Here is a 17,734-nt window from a genome sequence, read left to right as displayed (position 1 = left end):
GTGTCTTGAAAAGCGTGAAGATGGCTTCTGGGCATCGATGTTTGTTTTGGTTTTAAATTTTTTTTTAATCTGAAAAAAATAATTGATGGAATTTAATATTTTTTTTTCCCTTAAAAAAATTTGTGGGTTTTAATAATTTTGTCCCCAAATTATCTGTGGGTTTTTGAATAATTTGTCCGTGAAAAAAATCATAGGAGGGATTATGATTTTTTCCTCAAAAATTGTACTTTGTTGCAGTCTGTTTTTAGTCGCACTTGGAGTTGTTGTGCGAACATCTGCACCAGTCTCTTGTTTGCAGTCTATTTTCAGGCACCTTGCTCATCTGCAATAGTTTGGAGGGTTTGCTGATTTTTTCCTCAAAATCGTGATTGTTATTGGTGTGTCTCAGGTTACAGGGTGGGACAGTTCTCCAACATCAGGTTGGACGATTGGTGTTGTTTTGGGTATCTCCAGAAGTTCTGCAGTTTCTGGGAGGGTTGGTGGTCTCAAGTGGCAGAGTCAGTGGCAGGATCTTGTCTTTTGTTGCAGCATGTTCTGAGAAGAAGGGGGCAACCTTCTCTGTTATTTCTCTTGGTAGTTGGAACGATGACCATTAAGGGAGGGTATTAGAATAATATCTTTCTCTTTGTGTTATTAATGGTCATTTAAGTTGTTTCTAACTTCGCCTAATAAGATTGTCTAAGGTAGGATTTTGTATTTGTGACGAAAATAATGTAATGAACTTGCTTTGCATGAAAGTGGTCTACTCATAGCATAAGAGCGTTGGTTTACTTTTTTATTTGTTTTAGTTGCATCGTTTTGTAAACTCTAATAAATAAGTGCCCTAGGCACTTAGTTTATGGATCTAGTATCATTCATTGAATAGAATTCAGTAATGCCTACATTGCTTCTAAATTAATGTTGAGATGTTTTGGGTTATTGTGTTTTATGAGTTGAATATCACTTATCATTTATAGAAAGCTCTGTATTGCAATATGTGTTAGGTTGTTAGGTTGGTCATTGTGGTTTTGAATGTAACTATTATGTTTAGCTTATAACATATTGTGTATGTATGCTAAGGTAAATTAAACTGCTTCTAGCAAGTTTGCAAACTCTATAATGTAGGTTTACTCAAAGTTAGAGATTGTGGCTTTGTACATGATTTCTTTGTTCAATTTACCCTAGTGTTTGCATCCTTCTGTTCTACTCACATTTTTTCAATCTCTACTTTTAGCAGAAAGAGTGAATATTTTCAATTAAAAAGCATAAATACCTCTTGCCTTGAGTTGATGTATCAGCCTTTTGCCCTAGCTTGAGAAACAAAAAGAAAGGTTTTTCTTTCAAGTTTGTATTCCATTCTCAACTTTGCCCGAAAAAACACACATGCATAAATTGTAAGTTGCAAGTACATAATGTTCAAATTAGGATTTTAGGTTTTAACTTGTTATAAAGAGCTTACCCTTCTAGCTCAAAGAGCAATTCTACCACACATGATCCATAAACCTTTGGATCAATAACCCTACAATTAATCAACAATGGATTCTCCTAAGTTATATTTGACACTACTTTTAGTAACCTGCCCTCGTGCATTTAATTATCTTGCAACGGTATTAATTGTATGAAATCAATAAGAGAAGTGAAAACAAAACACTAGAGCACACAATGAACAAAAATACACAAGGCATGGATACCATTTGGGAAAACCCAATGGGTGGAAAACTCCAAGAACGATATGCACATTAGCAATCCCATTCACTATGATAGTGTCGATATAAGGAGATTAAAGATTTCATGGTCTTAAATACGGCACTAATCTATCCCTACAACCACCTTTATTCTTCAATGCTATTCTGTGCAATTTGCAAGAAACCATGTTCACTCTTCTTCTTCATCAGAACAATCTTAAAGAGCTTTCTCATCCCACCAACTAACTCCACATTCAATTTCTCTATCTTCTTTTATTCCCCCATACTGGACACTTAGTTTAGAGATTCAATGTCATTCATTCAATAGAATTTAGTAACGCCTATCTTCCTTGTAAATTTATGTTAAAATGTATTGCGTTGGTCATTGTAGTTTTGAATGCAACTACCATGATTAGCTTATAACATTTTGTTTGTGTATTGAGGTAAATTCAATTGTTTTTAGCGAGTTTTTGAGCTTTGTATTGCAGGCTTACTTAAAGTTGGAGATTGTGACTTTGTGTGAGACTCCTTAATTGAATTTACCTAAGTGTTTGTTTCCTTGTGTTTAAGTCTATTCATTGCTTGTGTTTTACTCACATCTTTTCAATCTCTACTTTTAGGTAGAAAGAGTGAGTTTTGACAATTATTTAGGTTGTTTATTTTCAACCAAAGAACATAAAAACCTCTTGCCTTGAGTAGAAGTGCATATTAGCCCTATGCCCTGTCTCTTTCAATCCATTTTTGCATGCTGCAAATACCTTGCAGTAAGGTATAGGTTGCTTGCAGCAATGCTACAAGTGATCACAAAGCTCCTACAGGAGTTCAATTACCTGCTACAAGTACAGTTTTGACAATTATTTGGGTTGTTTATTTTCAACCTCTACTTTTAGGTAGAAAGAGTGAGTTTTGACAATTATTTGGGTTGTTTATTTTCAACCAAAGAACATAAAAACCTCTTGCCTTGAGTAGAAGTGCATATTAGCCCTATGCCCTGTCTCTTCCATTCCATTTTTGCATGCTGCAAATACCTTGCAGTAAGGTATAGGTTGCTTGCAGCAATGCTACAAGTGATCACAAAGCTCCTACAGGAGTTCAATTACCTGCTACAAGTACAGTATAGCTTGTTGCAAGTGTTAAGACTGCTATAGGAAAACAACGATTCGTTACAGGTGTAAACTGCTAAAGGCAATCATATAACTTCCAATTTACAAGAAATCATAGGGTTGCATCTCATTTTTTATTTAAATTCTGTAATGTCTTATAACAGCAACCTATTTGGAATGGCCACTAGTTCAAGTTCAATGGACGTGGAATTAAAATATATGAAAAGCAAAACAAAATAGGGTTGTCAAAAAAACAAAATTATGGCATTCATTAGAGGAGAAGAAGAAGCTAATGGTGTGAGTGAGAGCAAAATTAAAATCTCATCCTTTAGCAAAGAAAGCATCATTGAAACCACCTACAAATTCTCCTTCAATAATGGCCTCCCAACATCCTTTCTTGGAGATACCGTCTAACCAAGAAGAAGATTCATCTCCTTGCAAAAGAGGCCCATTGGTAAAGGCATTTCAAAATAAGGCAAGAGAAATTGCAGATAAGAAAATTGCACATTGCATTTATGCCAATGGTCTTCCTTTCAACTTGGTGAGATCACCATATTGGCACGAAATGATGACACCAATCTGTGAACCCTCTAATTACACAAGTCCTAGGTATGAAAAGTGTACACACCACCTTATTGGCAAAAGAAAAAACAAATTGTAGAGACATCACTCACATTGATTAGGGATTCATGGATTGGAATGATTGTCCATTATTTCTAATAGATAAAAAGATTTGAAAAACCAGCCTTGAATAAATGTTATCACGATGTCCCCCAAAGGGGCAATGGTTTTTAGGGCGATGAGGGGCAAATCAAGGATGCAGAATCCATTTCCAAAATCCTCATCGACTCCATAGAGATGATGAGTCCTAATAACGTTGTCCAAGTCATTAAAAACAATGCAAGAAATTGTATGGCAGCAAGTGCTTTGGTTGAAGAAAGGTTCAAGTACATTTTTTGAACACCATGTACTACAGTATGCTCCCTTAATTTGGCGATGTAAGCAATTAGCACTCACACAAAGTGGGTAAAAAATATATACACTAAGGGTGAGGATATCCAAATGTTTGTGACAAACCATCATATATCACAAGGCATCTTCAAGACTATCAAATTTGGACTTATTTAAGATAAATTTAATTTAAATCACATATATTTAAATTTTGATGTATTATTAATTTATTAACTTATATTTTACACAACATTGGGTTACTCAGACATGTTGATGTGTTTCTTATGCGCAAGCGAACACAGAATAAAATACCCAAAAGTATCTTATCCTCCCTTGAACAAAATCTCTCGGATGTTGAAGATTAGCTTAACGATCACTCGAGAAGACTCCGAGGTTCATGAGGTGGCATCCTCTTGAACCTCAACATTATCCAGTTTGCTTAATGTAATGATGACGAGAAGCAGACTTTGGTTAACTCTTCTGAAACTATTTGCTCCCTCGATCATCTTCGATGCAAGCCTTGTGATGACTTTGATTGATTCTTCCTTGTTCTTTGATATACTTGATGAAGGGTGCACCTGGTTGAATGTAGCTCTTCAACATACTAACTTTGATTCTTGGATTCCCGGAGGGAATTCAAGATTGTAAAACATCCTTCCATCATGTAGGTTATCCTTCTTTGATGCTCTTGTGTTTGCTGATGAAGCTTCTTGATGAACTTCTCCTTGTATCTTGCTTCGTTTCCAGCAAAACAAACAAGCGAGTATCGAATACACTTGATGTATAGGATTAATAAGAGCATATAATGAGAATTCGCCCTCATGAAGTGACACTTGAAGTTGTTTTTCGCTCTTAGAGAGGAGCTCTTAAAGTTTACTCCACCCTTGATGTTCATGAAGTTGTCCTTGCCTTAATCTTCTTCATATTCTTGAACTTCGCTCATACCCTTCAAATTGTGAAGTTTGCTCATGTAGGTCAAATCATGAAGTTCACTCTTGCATGTTGAGCTTGTGAAGTTCATAAAGTTGAGATTTGCTTGTGTAGGTTTGAAGATGAAGATTGCTCTAGATGGTATGCACGTGTAACTTGTTTCAATCACTTTGCTTGTTCATGAAATGCGCTCCAATCTTCTTAGTCATGAAGTTTACCCTTGTAGAAAATTCCCTCCAAACCTTGAACTTAGGAAGTTCACTCCAAACCTTGAACTTATGAAGTTCGCTCCAAACCTTGAACTCATGAAGTTATAAAATCGCTCCAAAATGACAACTCATTAAGTTATAAAATCGCTCCAAAACAGCAACTCATGAAGTTGTAAATTTCGCTCCAAAACAGCAACTCATGAAGTTGTAAATTTCGCTCCAAAACAGCAACTCATGAAGTTGTAAATTTCGCTCCAAAACAGCAACTCATGAAGTTGTAAATTTCGCTCCAAAACAGCAACTCATGAAGTTGTAAATTTCCATCTAAGGGGTATGCACATGAAGTCTTATTTCCATTGCCTTGCTTGCTAGGCTTGTTGGTCTTTTCCAAACATGAAATCCGCTTCAAACTCTTCAAACCTTAAGTTCACTTCAATGCTTTAACTCATGAAGTTGCTTCAAACGTGAAATTCGCTCCAAACTCTTCAAACCTGAAGTTCGCTTCAATGCTTTAACTCATGAAGTTGCTTCAAACATGAAATCCGCTCCAAAAGTCTCAAACCTGAAGTTCACTCCATCACTCCAACTCATGAAGTTGTTTCAAACATGAAATCCGCTCCAAACTGTAAGATCATGAAGTTCACTTGCAAAACCCAACTCATGAAGTATGATTTTCGCTCCAACGTGCAAAGTCCTGAAGTTGTAAATTTCGCTCCAACTTGTGAAGTCATGAAGTAGGAATTTCGCTCTTGCTGCTCAACTCATGAAGTAAGGATTTCGCTCCACTTGCTCACCTCATGAAGTAAGGATTTCGCTCCACTATGCAAAGTCATGAAGTTCGCTTGCAATTTGCAATTCATGAAGTACATGTTGTCTAATTTTCTTCATTCCTTTTATTCCTATCTTTACTCATGAAGACTTGAAGATGTAAATCGGCCCAATCTCTTTATTCATGAATTTCCCTCCTAAAGTCCAACTCATGAAGTTCGCTTGAGATCGTCTACTCATGAAGTTTAGAATTCGCTCCAAAAGGTGAAGTCATGAAGTGTGAATTTCGCTCCACTTGCTCAAGTCATGAAGTAGGAATTTTGATTCAAATGGTGAACTCATGAAGCTTGCTCTTGAGTGTTTGATCATGAAGTAGGCAATTTCCTTCATTCTTCCACTTCCAACATGAAGAAGCTCCAAAAGTTTCACTCATGAAGTTCGCTCCAAACTCTTCAAACCTGAAGTTCGCTTCAAAAGTGAGTCATGAAGTTTAAACCTAGAGAAGACTTAGAGATGAGGCGGATTACAAATGAGCTTATTAATCACTTCATTGCACAAGATTTCAATCCTTGGAATAATTCATTCAATTGCTCAAACTCATCCTTACACCAATTCTTAAGCAAAAGACTCAAGGGGAAATTAAAACAATTGGAGCTTACCTACAACCTTGAACTCTTGGATTGATGCTATTAGCAATTTTATTCAACTCTTTAGCTAGACTCCTAATTAACCGGCATGGCATGCAAAACCTATAAACTTACTTACTTACTTCACATTTCACACAAGGCTATTCACCTGACTCCTAGCCACTCTTGATGACCTACACCCTTTGAATGCAAAGGCTAATAGCAAAAGACTCAAACACAACCTAGGAAGCAAGAAAAAAGTGGGGGTCCCCATTTGCGATGGGGCGATGTGTGAATACCCCACAAGACCCAATTTGCATTACACAACCATTTGAAATGATTTGTGAAGGTGCAAGAGCCACGGGACGCCATGGTCATTAGCCACCAGTGGAGTAATTAGAAACAATCTAATTCAAAGAGGACCCAAAAGTTCAAACCATTGATCTTGGATGATAATTAGAGGGCTTGTGTGGACTATGTCTTGAGTTTCACCAAGCCTATCATGAATATGATTAAGTTTTTTGATATAGATCAGCCATGTTTAGGGAAAATCTATGATGGCATTCACTCCATGATAGAGGAAAAAAGGTCATAATAGCATAAAAGAATGACCCCAAAGAAGCATTTTTCCATAGTGTGGAAAAAATCATTTATCACCAATAGAACAAGATGAACACACCCTTGCATCTCCTTGCATATGCATTAGCCCCCAAATATTATAGAACAAGGATACTTTCTTTGCCAAGGCGAATTGCAACATATAGAGATAGTGAAGTTGTCATTGGGTACAAGTTAGCATTCCGAAGAATATTAACAAATCCAGAATTGGTGGATAATGTTAGGAAAGGGTTTGGCAAGTTCATCTCAAGAAGAGATCATAGTATTTGTACTCTTCAAGACCAATGCAAGGAAGATGCTCCTACATGGTGTTTCCTCCACAAGCAAGATTATTTGTTCCTCCAACCTCTTGCAATCAAATTCTACAACAAGTAAGCAATAGGTTGACATTTCTTCTTCAACTGAAGAAATTGGAGTACATATTCCTTTATCCACTCAATCAAGCATACTTGGCTGGTTGCAAAAAAAGCAAAAGACTTGGTCTATATCCATTTCAACTTACATCTCCTATCACATAGTTAGTTGACTACAAGGAGGGGGCATCAAAGAATTGGGATACAACACCTAAGTGTACTGACTTGGATGCGTCTATTTTAGAGGCTGCCAAAGTCAATGTAAATGATCACAAATCCCTTACACATGATGTACCTAGTGACAGTGGCACTCTATTTGCTTGTGGTTCAAATGATTTGAACCAAGCAATGAGTTCAATCTAGATGCTTTCAATAAAAATTGAAGACAAGATACAAATTCTTTATTGTATTATTTTCAAATTTTGTAATTGTAATGAATTTTGTTTGAATCTTAGCTCTAGAGTCCTGGACATATATATCATATATTGAAATTTTGAACTATCAATTGACAATTGATTTTATCATTAGCACTATCAAAGATTCAAATGTCATTATTATTATATGATATATCAAATGTATTTTCAATTCTACATTTTTTTTTATCTTTCTGCATATATATATATTATACAACTCTAACATACCCAAGAAAATAAAATTGTCATACTGGCATACGAGAAACTCTTACCTTGATCTGTAATTAAGGCTTACAAATTAAATTTACACCTATTTCAAATTACAGATTTTTCTCGGTCACAAACAGAATTGCATCGCTACGTCTTTTAACCATTGAAATACAGAGTTAGGTTCACTTAATCAGTTACAATTTTATGAAATTAACTAATTACTTCAATTTCGTAATTAAAACTCAAAGAAGCAATCAAAATTGTAAAGAATAAAAGAGAATTATAAGACAGAAGAGAAAAAGAGAGATCATGAACTTGATAACGGAGTTCACTCAACATGAGCTACGTCTTTGGGTCCGCTTCTCAATGTAGGACCGCTTTATTAATGACACCAAGCTTAAAATGCCTTTTTTACATCATCCAAGCTCCAGACCTACATTACAACATCTCTCACAGTCTCCTCTTGCACCTAAAGACACTCACGTACTCTCCTACTCGGGTTAGGCTTTAATTGCCTCAACCCAATTACACTGAAGAGTATTACAGCTTGACAAATGTCTTTGTGCTCGCAAAAATCATCAAGACTCCTATTCTCCAATTTCCTCTCAAGAGATTCCTTATTTCCTTCCAAATGAAATTGATTGCTTTTACAAGCTAAAATTCTCAATTGCCTGAGAATTCCTCCATGATTGTCTTTTTACAAAACAATAAGACCCCCTTATATACATTTAAAAATGCTATTTAGGGGTTGCAACAATAATATTTCCAAAATCCCCTATATCACCTATTTTAAATCCCTTCAGATTTTAAATGAAATATTTTTATTTTTTTTTAAATCAGGCTTATAGGTTTATCATTATCGGGTTTGTTTTGTATTTGTGAAAAGTGGGGGCTCGAGCCCCTTTGTTTACGGCCCATCACCGCTTAACACCACAAATACCTTTTCACCTTTATTTAACTCCGAAGAGCCCGCGTACTGTAGCAGTAGGGAGCGAAAATAGGGGATGGGGAGTTGGCGGTTCAAACCGCCAGCCGGCCTCCCCATTTAGTTCGGTAGATCCTTTGATACCGTTTAAATAAAATCGTGACCGATAATATAGCAACAAGCCACTTGGTCTAGTGGATGAGAGGAAAAGTAGCAAGGGAGAGGTCACGAGTTTGACCCTCCAACCAACTAATTTTTCTGCAACCAAATTTGATACTGTTGAGACATGTCCGCTTAGAGCTGCTGAAGGGGTGCCACGTGGCACTTTTTGTTGGTCCATGTTTTTTTTGTGTGTTATGAAGATCCACCTGGATCATACCTGTACCCGACATCATCCCAAAACTAGTAACTTCAGCGCATTATTGAACTGGGGTGAGTAACAACTCCAACTTGTTGTGACCTAAGCACACATCACTCCATTCCAAATGGGGACCCCCTACTTTCTAAGTCCTCTTGGTCTTTTGGTTTTGGTTCTTTGGGTCTTTTCACAACAATCCCTTCTGTCTCCCTGGTCTACAAGTGTTTTGATGAAATTTGATCAAGTTTGCAAGTCGTTTGAGCGAATTTGGCTGTCTGGAACTTGTTTTGCCTATTTTAGGGTTTCGCCCTTCAAACTTAGGTTTGAGGCATTTTCCTTAGGGTTTTGGAAAATTTGAACATTGCAATCAAGTCAAAACCATTCAAGGAAGCTACTAGTGAAATTTGAGCGAATTCTAAGCACTTACTATTTTTAGTAAGTTTCACTACATCTCGAATTGACCTAATTTTGCCAAAAATCAAACTTACTATTTTTAGCAGTTTCTCTTTTTAGTAAGTGTCAGCCTGTCCGGATTTGCCCTAATTTGATGTTTGGAAGTACTTACTATTTTTAGTAAGTCTATTTTTGGTAGGTCCATCTCAGGCAGTGGTCAGGACACTGAAGACAAAGCATTCCTGAAAATCCATGTCTAAATCCGAAAAGTTGAGAAAGCAAACAAGTGATCGGAAAAATGGCTAAGTATGAAGTTCTTTCCTGAAGTGGAAATGGCATGAAAAATCTTCAAAGGCACAAAAAATCCACTTCATTCTGAAAGTGGCAAAGAAATCCAGATGATGGGCAAAATTCCGCCCAAAGTCAAATCAGGGTGCCAAACAAGAGTCATGGAGGAATTTCCTCCCAAGGACAAATTCCTCTTGCATGGTAAAATTCCGCCCAAGCAGAGGTTAGAGCGTTGGATTGGCATGAGGGAGGAATTTTCCTCCAAGTGTAGAAATCCTCAACCAAGTTGAAATTCCGCCCTAGCAAGAAGATGGGCGCCATACAAGGGTAATGGAGGAATTCTTCTCCAAGGTATAATTTCCTCCATCAAGGCAAAATCCTGCCCAAGGTTGTCAAAGGGTGCGAAATGAAGGTCATGGAGGAATTTTCTCCTCCAAGCAAATTCCTCCTGCATGTGGAATCTCGCCCAAATAGGAGATGGAGCGCCAAAATGAAGAAGAGGAATTCCAAGTTTTTTCCCAGAGTCCTTCACTAAGATGAATTAGCGCCCAAGAAGAGGTTATAGCACCAAAATTGAAGTGGAATTCAAGGCTAAGGAGGAAATTTTCAAAATTTCAAACAATTCCTTCCTCGGGGAAGAAATGCGCCCAAGTAGGCAGAATTCCAAGAAAGTAAAAAAATTGACTGTGTTGGAAATTCCTTCCTTCAAGACAGAGTTCTTGGAAATCATGAAAGATTTGGTTAAGGCATGAAGAATTTCCTTCCTTCAAGGCAAAGTAAAATCAAGGTCAAGGTTGGGCACCAAAATGAGGTTAAGGAGGAATTTTGCTCCACATCAAAAATTCCTTCACCATTGAGAAAATGTGCTCTAGAAAAGGAATGGACGCCAAAGTGACATCAAGGAAGAAAAGTCTAATTTTCCAGAATTCCTCCACTCCCTAGCAAATGCACTCCAAGACAAGTAGAAAATGCAGAAACATGGTCAAGAGGGAAAATATCAATTCCAAAGAAATCCTTCACCACATTCAAGCAGCGCCCAAGGACAAAACAGAACAAGGAAAATTGGCTAAGAGAGGATTTTCTCTCTCCAAGAACTTCGGACGGGATAAAATTTCTCACACATGGAAGAAATGGTCAGTTGATGGAAAAATCTCCTTCATAACAAGATGTGAACTAGAATGCAGAAAAATTCCTTCAGAACAAAAAATCTCTCTACAAAGATTCTCTCCGAGAATTCCAAACGTATAGGAATCCTTCAGAAGTGGAAAAGATTGTTAAAATTCTTCGAAGGCAACAAAATCTTCCAAAATGTCTTTTGTGAGCCCGGAATGGAAAGATTCTTGTAAAGGATGAGTTGGTGACATGCAAAGAGAATATTTTGTAATAATGAAGCACAACCCAAAAAATTATAAAAGTTCTTATGACAGCGTGGTCCATTTGAGTGGCAAGAATCTTTTGACTGCATGACAGCATGATGGTGTATTTATTGCTTGTGAACATCTTGACCAAGTAGTGGCATACTTAATGCATGGAGGCTACCATATTCCAGGAAGTGATGGCTAATTTATTGCATGTTGGGCGATTTTGGATGTAGTGGTGCATTTAATGCATTATGGGCGCCATTTTGAGCAAAGGATAATTAATGTAATGTGGGCGAGATTCCTCATTTATGACTCTCCCCACTACTTGGCATCATGTATTTGGGAATTTATTGGTCAAACCCTAATTAGGGTTTACATGTTCAATTTTGACCATTGATTGGTTTGTAATCTAGGCCGTCCATTTTCCTCCTGGAGGCCTATAAAAGGGGTTCACCCCTTCATTTTAAAGGGGGGAGATTGTATGAAATTTTTGCAATAAGCTATTGAGTAATAAACGGTGATATATTGTTTTTTGATGGTATACACTTGTGTTATTTTATAGCTTGCATGGTTTCACTTTCCTCACTTAGATTTATTTTAAGCATTTAGATGAACAAGGTTGATTGCAGTGTTTTAAGGTGAAGATCGCTTGCTCATACCTTTTGTTGATAGATGATTTTTATCAACAATGCCAAGTTGGACTAAGCCATTTTATGTGTGCGCTTAATCTGAATTATTGGATGAATATTGTTCTTTGATGGTGTTCATCAATGATTTAAAATCTTTCAAGCATAAACTCTGAAGATTGCACCCACTTCATGTAGTTGTCTTCTAGTGGTGAAGTGAAGTGTGGTTGATCTCACCCGAAGCATTGTTATCTATCGAGTTCTTAGATTTAGAGTAGCTTTCCTAAACCCTTCATATTTGACTTCCAATATTATCCAATCGAAAAGTCCCAAAAAGAAGAGCCATTCATAGCCAAATCATTCGTGTAAAATCTCCTTGAAAGTTATAAATTTGTCCAAGTCTTCTTCAAAGTGTGCGTAAGTACCCTTGGATTACCAGTGTTTGCCCCGTAGGGTACATGTTCAGAATATAACAGAATGCAAGTAAAACATAACAGTACACATATGCACAATATATAGAGAACTCACATATATATATTCATTGATCACAAAATTACAGCATTTTCAGCCTAACATAACATATCCCGAAGACAATTACATGGACATATATAAGGGTGTCGACCAACTGCAAGTGTCAACCGTCAGCAACTGTCGGCTAACCGTTGACCCCTCGACAACAACTAACAACTACTAATTTACCTGACAACATCATCCCCCCCCCCCCCCCAAAAGTCGTCTCCCGACGACACACAACAAAATGGGGAATACAACTATACAAAACAAATCAAGGAGCTAGGGGTTGAGACCGTGTCCCTGAGGATGAAGGCACAAATGGGGCAAATGCCACGAGCTGCTCCCTCAACTAATGGACATGTTGAGTTCATTGTTGTAGATCCCTCTCGACTAACAATTGTCATTCCCTGGCGGTTTTCACCATAAATACTGCCTCCATAACCTCCTCGTGCTTCTTATCGATGTCCTCCAAGGCTATAGTAAGGCGAGTCTCAACAGCTGCCCGCTCAGCCTTCCCGTGGTCCAACTGGTCTTCCAAGGCTATCACCCGAGCTCTATGCTAGACTAGCTCATCCTCTACCATCTGGAGCCGAGTGGCTAACTCCTCCCGAGCTGTAATGGCTGCCACCCACTCGGCCTCAACCGCTGCTGCTGAATGTTGGGCCCATCAGAGCTCATAATACCCATCTCGGAATGCCTGCTCAACCCTCCTAAGCAAGGAGTGTGTCCTACTCTCGCCATCTGGCTCCTGACACCTCCATTCCTCCAACATGACAGGCATCTCCGTAGCAAGCCATCCCCGAGAGTCAAAACATCGCACAAACTCCTCAGCACATCCAGTTGGAATCAAGGAACACTGAGAGGGAGGGTGAATCAATGTTCTGCAATCTTTAACATTATTAATCTGATTCTTCAACCATCTAATGCAAATCAACAAAAGAAAGATGCAAACACATAAAGCAAATATCCACAACACCGTAACACCAAATTTATATGTGGAAAACCCGGTTAAGGGAAAAACCACGATGGGATTGAGACCCACAATGTTAATATACTATGTCAAAAGTATAGAACTATTACATAAGGGGAATGCACATGCATTCAGGCACACTGCCTAGAGCTCACTGCTCAAATTACAATAAGGGCCACAACCCCAGAAGGCTCACTGCCTTACAAAATGATTACAAAAGATTACAAGAAGGTTTGAACTATTGAATAGCATCAACAAATGCCTGAATATAGTTTTGGTTAAGCACAAAACACATAATCATACTCTACTCTGCTATACTATTATGTTCTGTTGTTCTGCTATATTCCGAAGCACAAATCCTTTACTTGCGCACGTGAAACTACGCACAATCGCTCACAAATACTTTCCACACCATCACCAATATCAACAATGATCATATCAATCACTCATATATCCACAACATCAAATTAGATCTTCTTCATGTCGGCTCAATCCGAACTCAAATGCATATGCGGACCAAAAAGAATTGTCCACACGCTGCCAAAAATGTCTAACAACACGCCACGCCACGATCATAATCTGGTCACCAACATCAATCTGCATAATCCGCACAATGATTATCCACACGAGACTGTTGATGAACACTGTTCTACCCAAAAACCTGTACACCCGACCTTCCAACTCACTCAAAAATTATCACCGGAGGCCTCAAACCTGTAATATAGTAGATAACAAATCCATGATGCTTCCCACAAATCCGCAACCCAAAATATTCAATAGAAGTGAAACGTTAACCAAATAAATGCATACTATCGGATGTCCTGTTCTATCTCACTGGACCTCACCAAAGCTCAATCACACTTCCGGTATGAACAAATCATGAACTGCGGATGGGATTTCTGGTATCAGTTGCCATCAATGACAACATTTGATCATCTATGAAATGTCTCTTGCCAACACATCGCCCTGTAACAAAAGCTAGTAGGTGCTCCACTGCCTAATCCGTCATCCCGAGGGCCAGTTCCTGTACCGAGGCCACCATCCTTCGTGCACCCGCCTCCATATCCACCAAAAACTACTCGAGAGCACCCAACTCACCGTGAGTCACGAACACTACCTACTGATGGGCCCAGGAGCCCTGGACTACCCTCCCAGCACAGCTATGTCATGCAAAGGGCCCAACTCCAACTCCCTCTAGTGGGAACTCCCTTCGTCCAAATCCATTATATCAAGTTGTGGCAACACCTATTGCTGTTGTGGTGAATGAGGCAAAGGTCCAATGGGTGCCATGGGAGTCACCTGATAGCGGTTCAGCCACACATCCAACTCAACTGCCTTCTCCCTGGGCATCTCCTGAGTGCCTGCTGGCTGCCCCATAGCCTCAACTGTTGGCTCGATGACCTCAACTGCTGGCCCCACGACCTCAACTGTTGGCTCCACCCTAGGACGTGTCAGGGTGAGTGGTGTCCACAACTGCCCAAACCCTGACACGGGTATGGCTCCAACAATCACACCTGAAGTAGTAGTGGAACCAATCCGCCCTCGACCTGTAGCAAAGGCCGGAGCAAAGGCAATGCTCCGTACAAGTTCACCTGAGGGTGTGACACCACCTAATGGTGCAACTCCTGCAATACCCTTGGCTCCCTCCTCGTTGGCCAATGCATCTCCCACAGTACTACTACTCGCCTCCCCTTTGCTCGCCTCCCCTTTGCTCACCATGCTTTGCTAACCCTCGAAGAAGTATCCCCTAACTCCTCTTCTCCATTGTTGTCGGCCTCCTCAGTTGTCTCCGTCTCACTCTCTGATGCAACCATTTGACGTCTACGCTTTTTTACTGGACTAAACATCACCACTACCTGTAAAAGTGTCTGCCCAAAGGCTAGAGTTCGACGTTTGTCACGTCGAAGTGTGTCCAATAAAATATGGGTGGTCGAGAAGGGTCCACATGACTTTGTGGCTGCAACTCGTACCGGTTGGGAGGCACTTGCGTCCGTACTGCATCCAAGAACAACCCAATAGCATGATGGGGCATGTAAAAGGTTTTATGCAGTAGTGTCATAAACTCATGAATCTGCTTTGATAGCACGAACGCCCAATCGTATATTGTGTCGTTGCGTAAGCCATTCATCAAAGCGGGCAGCAACACCGCAGTATCTAAAGCTCGGCTAGCCCCTATCAGTCGGCTCTTCATGACGTCAAGCAAACATTGCCTCTCTCTTGGTTCAATAAATTATCTCTTCAAACCGCACCCCTTGGTTGCATTCACCGTCTCCCACTCGGCAGGTGTCAAATTACCTCGACAGACCAAACGTAGGAGATTCTGCTTCTGTTCAGTAGTCATCTTCGTTGCTGATTTATCAATCTTTCAGCCCTATCCGAGAATGGCAAACACTCAAGTGAATGCCTCAGCTGAAAAGGAAATTATAACTCCGCACTGCTAGTAATCAAAGATGGATTCCCGATTATTTCTATCATATGCGACAATCATGGTTCTGAGGGGTTTCTTGAAATCCCGAACAAGAAATACAGGCATCTGAATGGCCCAGTGTACCCCTGAGCGCCGAAGAGATTCTTTGATTGAGTGGTCATCCACTGTCTCCAACCACCATGTTCTGCATATGTTGCCCACTCAATCGTTCGAATGTGATGGTGTCGATTGTCACCTTGGACCGCATTTTATTCCCCTTCGAAGCCTGCGCAGTTTTCCCTATATCCATCTTTCCTGCAATTCTTACCCTAGATGGCAATGTCCGCCCAATCTCCCTTTGTCCATCACATCTGCATTGCTTGATTCTGCCATGCTTAACTGTTTCAATAGTTGGTTCCTTGGTAACTATTGCAACCGTTTCCGCCAATCCTGTTTTGCTTTCCCCGACTCCATTAACCCTTTTGTTGCCATGCGAACTTAATACATAATATTTTCTTACCGATTCCGCCACTCTCTACACCTTTGGTTGTGCACCCGTATGGCTTAAGTATACCCGATGGTCTCCGCTTAAACTCGTCCATATAGCTTTGACTAATTACTCTGTCTATATTCCTCGACGAATTTATCCTATTGTTGCCTCCGTACGAATGTTTGGCTACCCTGCAATCGTACGGATTCTTGTTACTCATATGGATGGATTTTCTTGCTGCCGCCACTGTACGGATTCATCTTGTCGTTTGCCTCTGCGAACTTTTCCTTCATAAAACCTTACGACCTCTGTGATTTTGGTGATGGCCTCTCCAATTTTCCCCGTCACCGTATGGTTCCTACGATTTTTCCCCACGCCCTTCGTGTTTTTATCACCGTACAGGTGGGATTTATTTATTTTGTCGTACATTTTTTTCCGACGACCTTGCTACTGCCGTACAGTTTTCTGACTTTGCTCTTTGGCCTGTCGTACGGTTTGTCCTCCAACAACTTTTACTTGGTCGTACGGTTTTAGTGCTGACGGCTTTTGCTTGGTCATACGGTTTTATTGCCGATGACAAAAACCGTATGGTGAGTTCTCTTTAAAAAAATTATTTGTTTTTTTAATAATTACCTTTTCAAGTCACCCCGTCCGGTCCAGACTCTGTCTGAGCCAAGTCATCCCATTGCCTCCTCTGGTGATATATCTTCAATTTTGACCCATTCATAGGTTCTCAGATTGGCTAGCCATCCAATGTTGATAACCTGATTGCTTCGTTCTCCCCGACTTCTCAAATTTATAAGGACTGAGCCATTGGACTTTGAACTTACTCGGTTTTATTTCGTTCCAGCCATTATACTTTAATACCAATTGGCCTGGGCTGAACTTCATACGCCGAATGTGCTTATCATGCCACAATTTCCGACGTTGTTGGGCTACCTCAGTGGCCCATTGAGCCATCATTCTCCGGTCATCCAGTTTGCCCAATGCGTACAACCTTTCCCGCAGACTTTCTATATCACCCAGCCGATTCTCAATTGCTATATACGCAAACTAGGTACCATGAACTCGGCGGTACGATTGCCTCTTGGCCATACAATAGCTGAAAAGGTGCCTGGCCTGTTGTGACTTTATACGTGGTTTGGTAGGCCCAAAGTACAAACGGAAGCTTTTCCTTCCAATCCTCTTGTTCAACACCACATGACTTGTAAATGACTAAGATCAGTATCTTATTCGTAGCTTTTGCTTGCTTGTTTGCTCTCGGGTAGTAGGGGCTCATCAAGGAGTGAAAAATTTTAACTTTGTCGTCAAGAGTTTAACCACATGATTCACAGAATGTCCTCTGTCGCTCGTCAGTTGGATCAAGATGACATACTAGGTGATAATTTGTTCATATATAAACTTTGTCGTGCTCAAGGTTGAATTGTCCCGTAGTGCTCGTGCTTCAGCCCACTTAGTCAGATACATTGTTGCCACCACAATGTACCGACACCTTCGCACACGGCGCGCCTTCAAGGGCCCTATAAAATCCAATCCCCATTGTTTGAACAATTCTTGC

The 17,734-nt window shown here is 39.7% G+C and overlaps 1 protein-coding gene across 1 annotated transcript in view; it reads right to left on the bottom strand.

Annotated features, from left to right (window-relative positions):
- The window catches only part of LOC131072101 (uncharacterized), a 56,510-nt gene that overhangs the window by 22,818 nt on the left and 15,958 nt on the right, over positions 1-17,734 (bottom strand). The window lies entirely within an intron of this gene.

This window comes from Cryptomeria japonica, chromosome 11, assembly GCF_030272615.1.
Source record: "Cryptomeria japonica chromosome 11, Sugi_1.0, whole genome shotgun sequence".
Lineage (NCBI taxonomy): Eukaryota > Viridiplantae > Streptophyta > Pinopsida > Cupressales > Cupressaceae > Cryptomeria > Cryptomeria japonica.
Note: the sequence above shows the minus strand (reverse complement) of the source record. Positions and strands in the feature narration are given on the sequence as shown.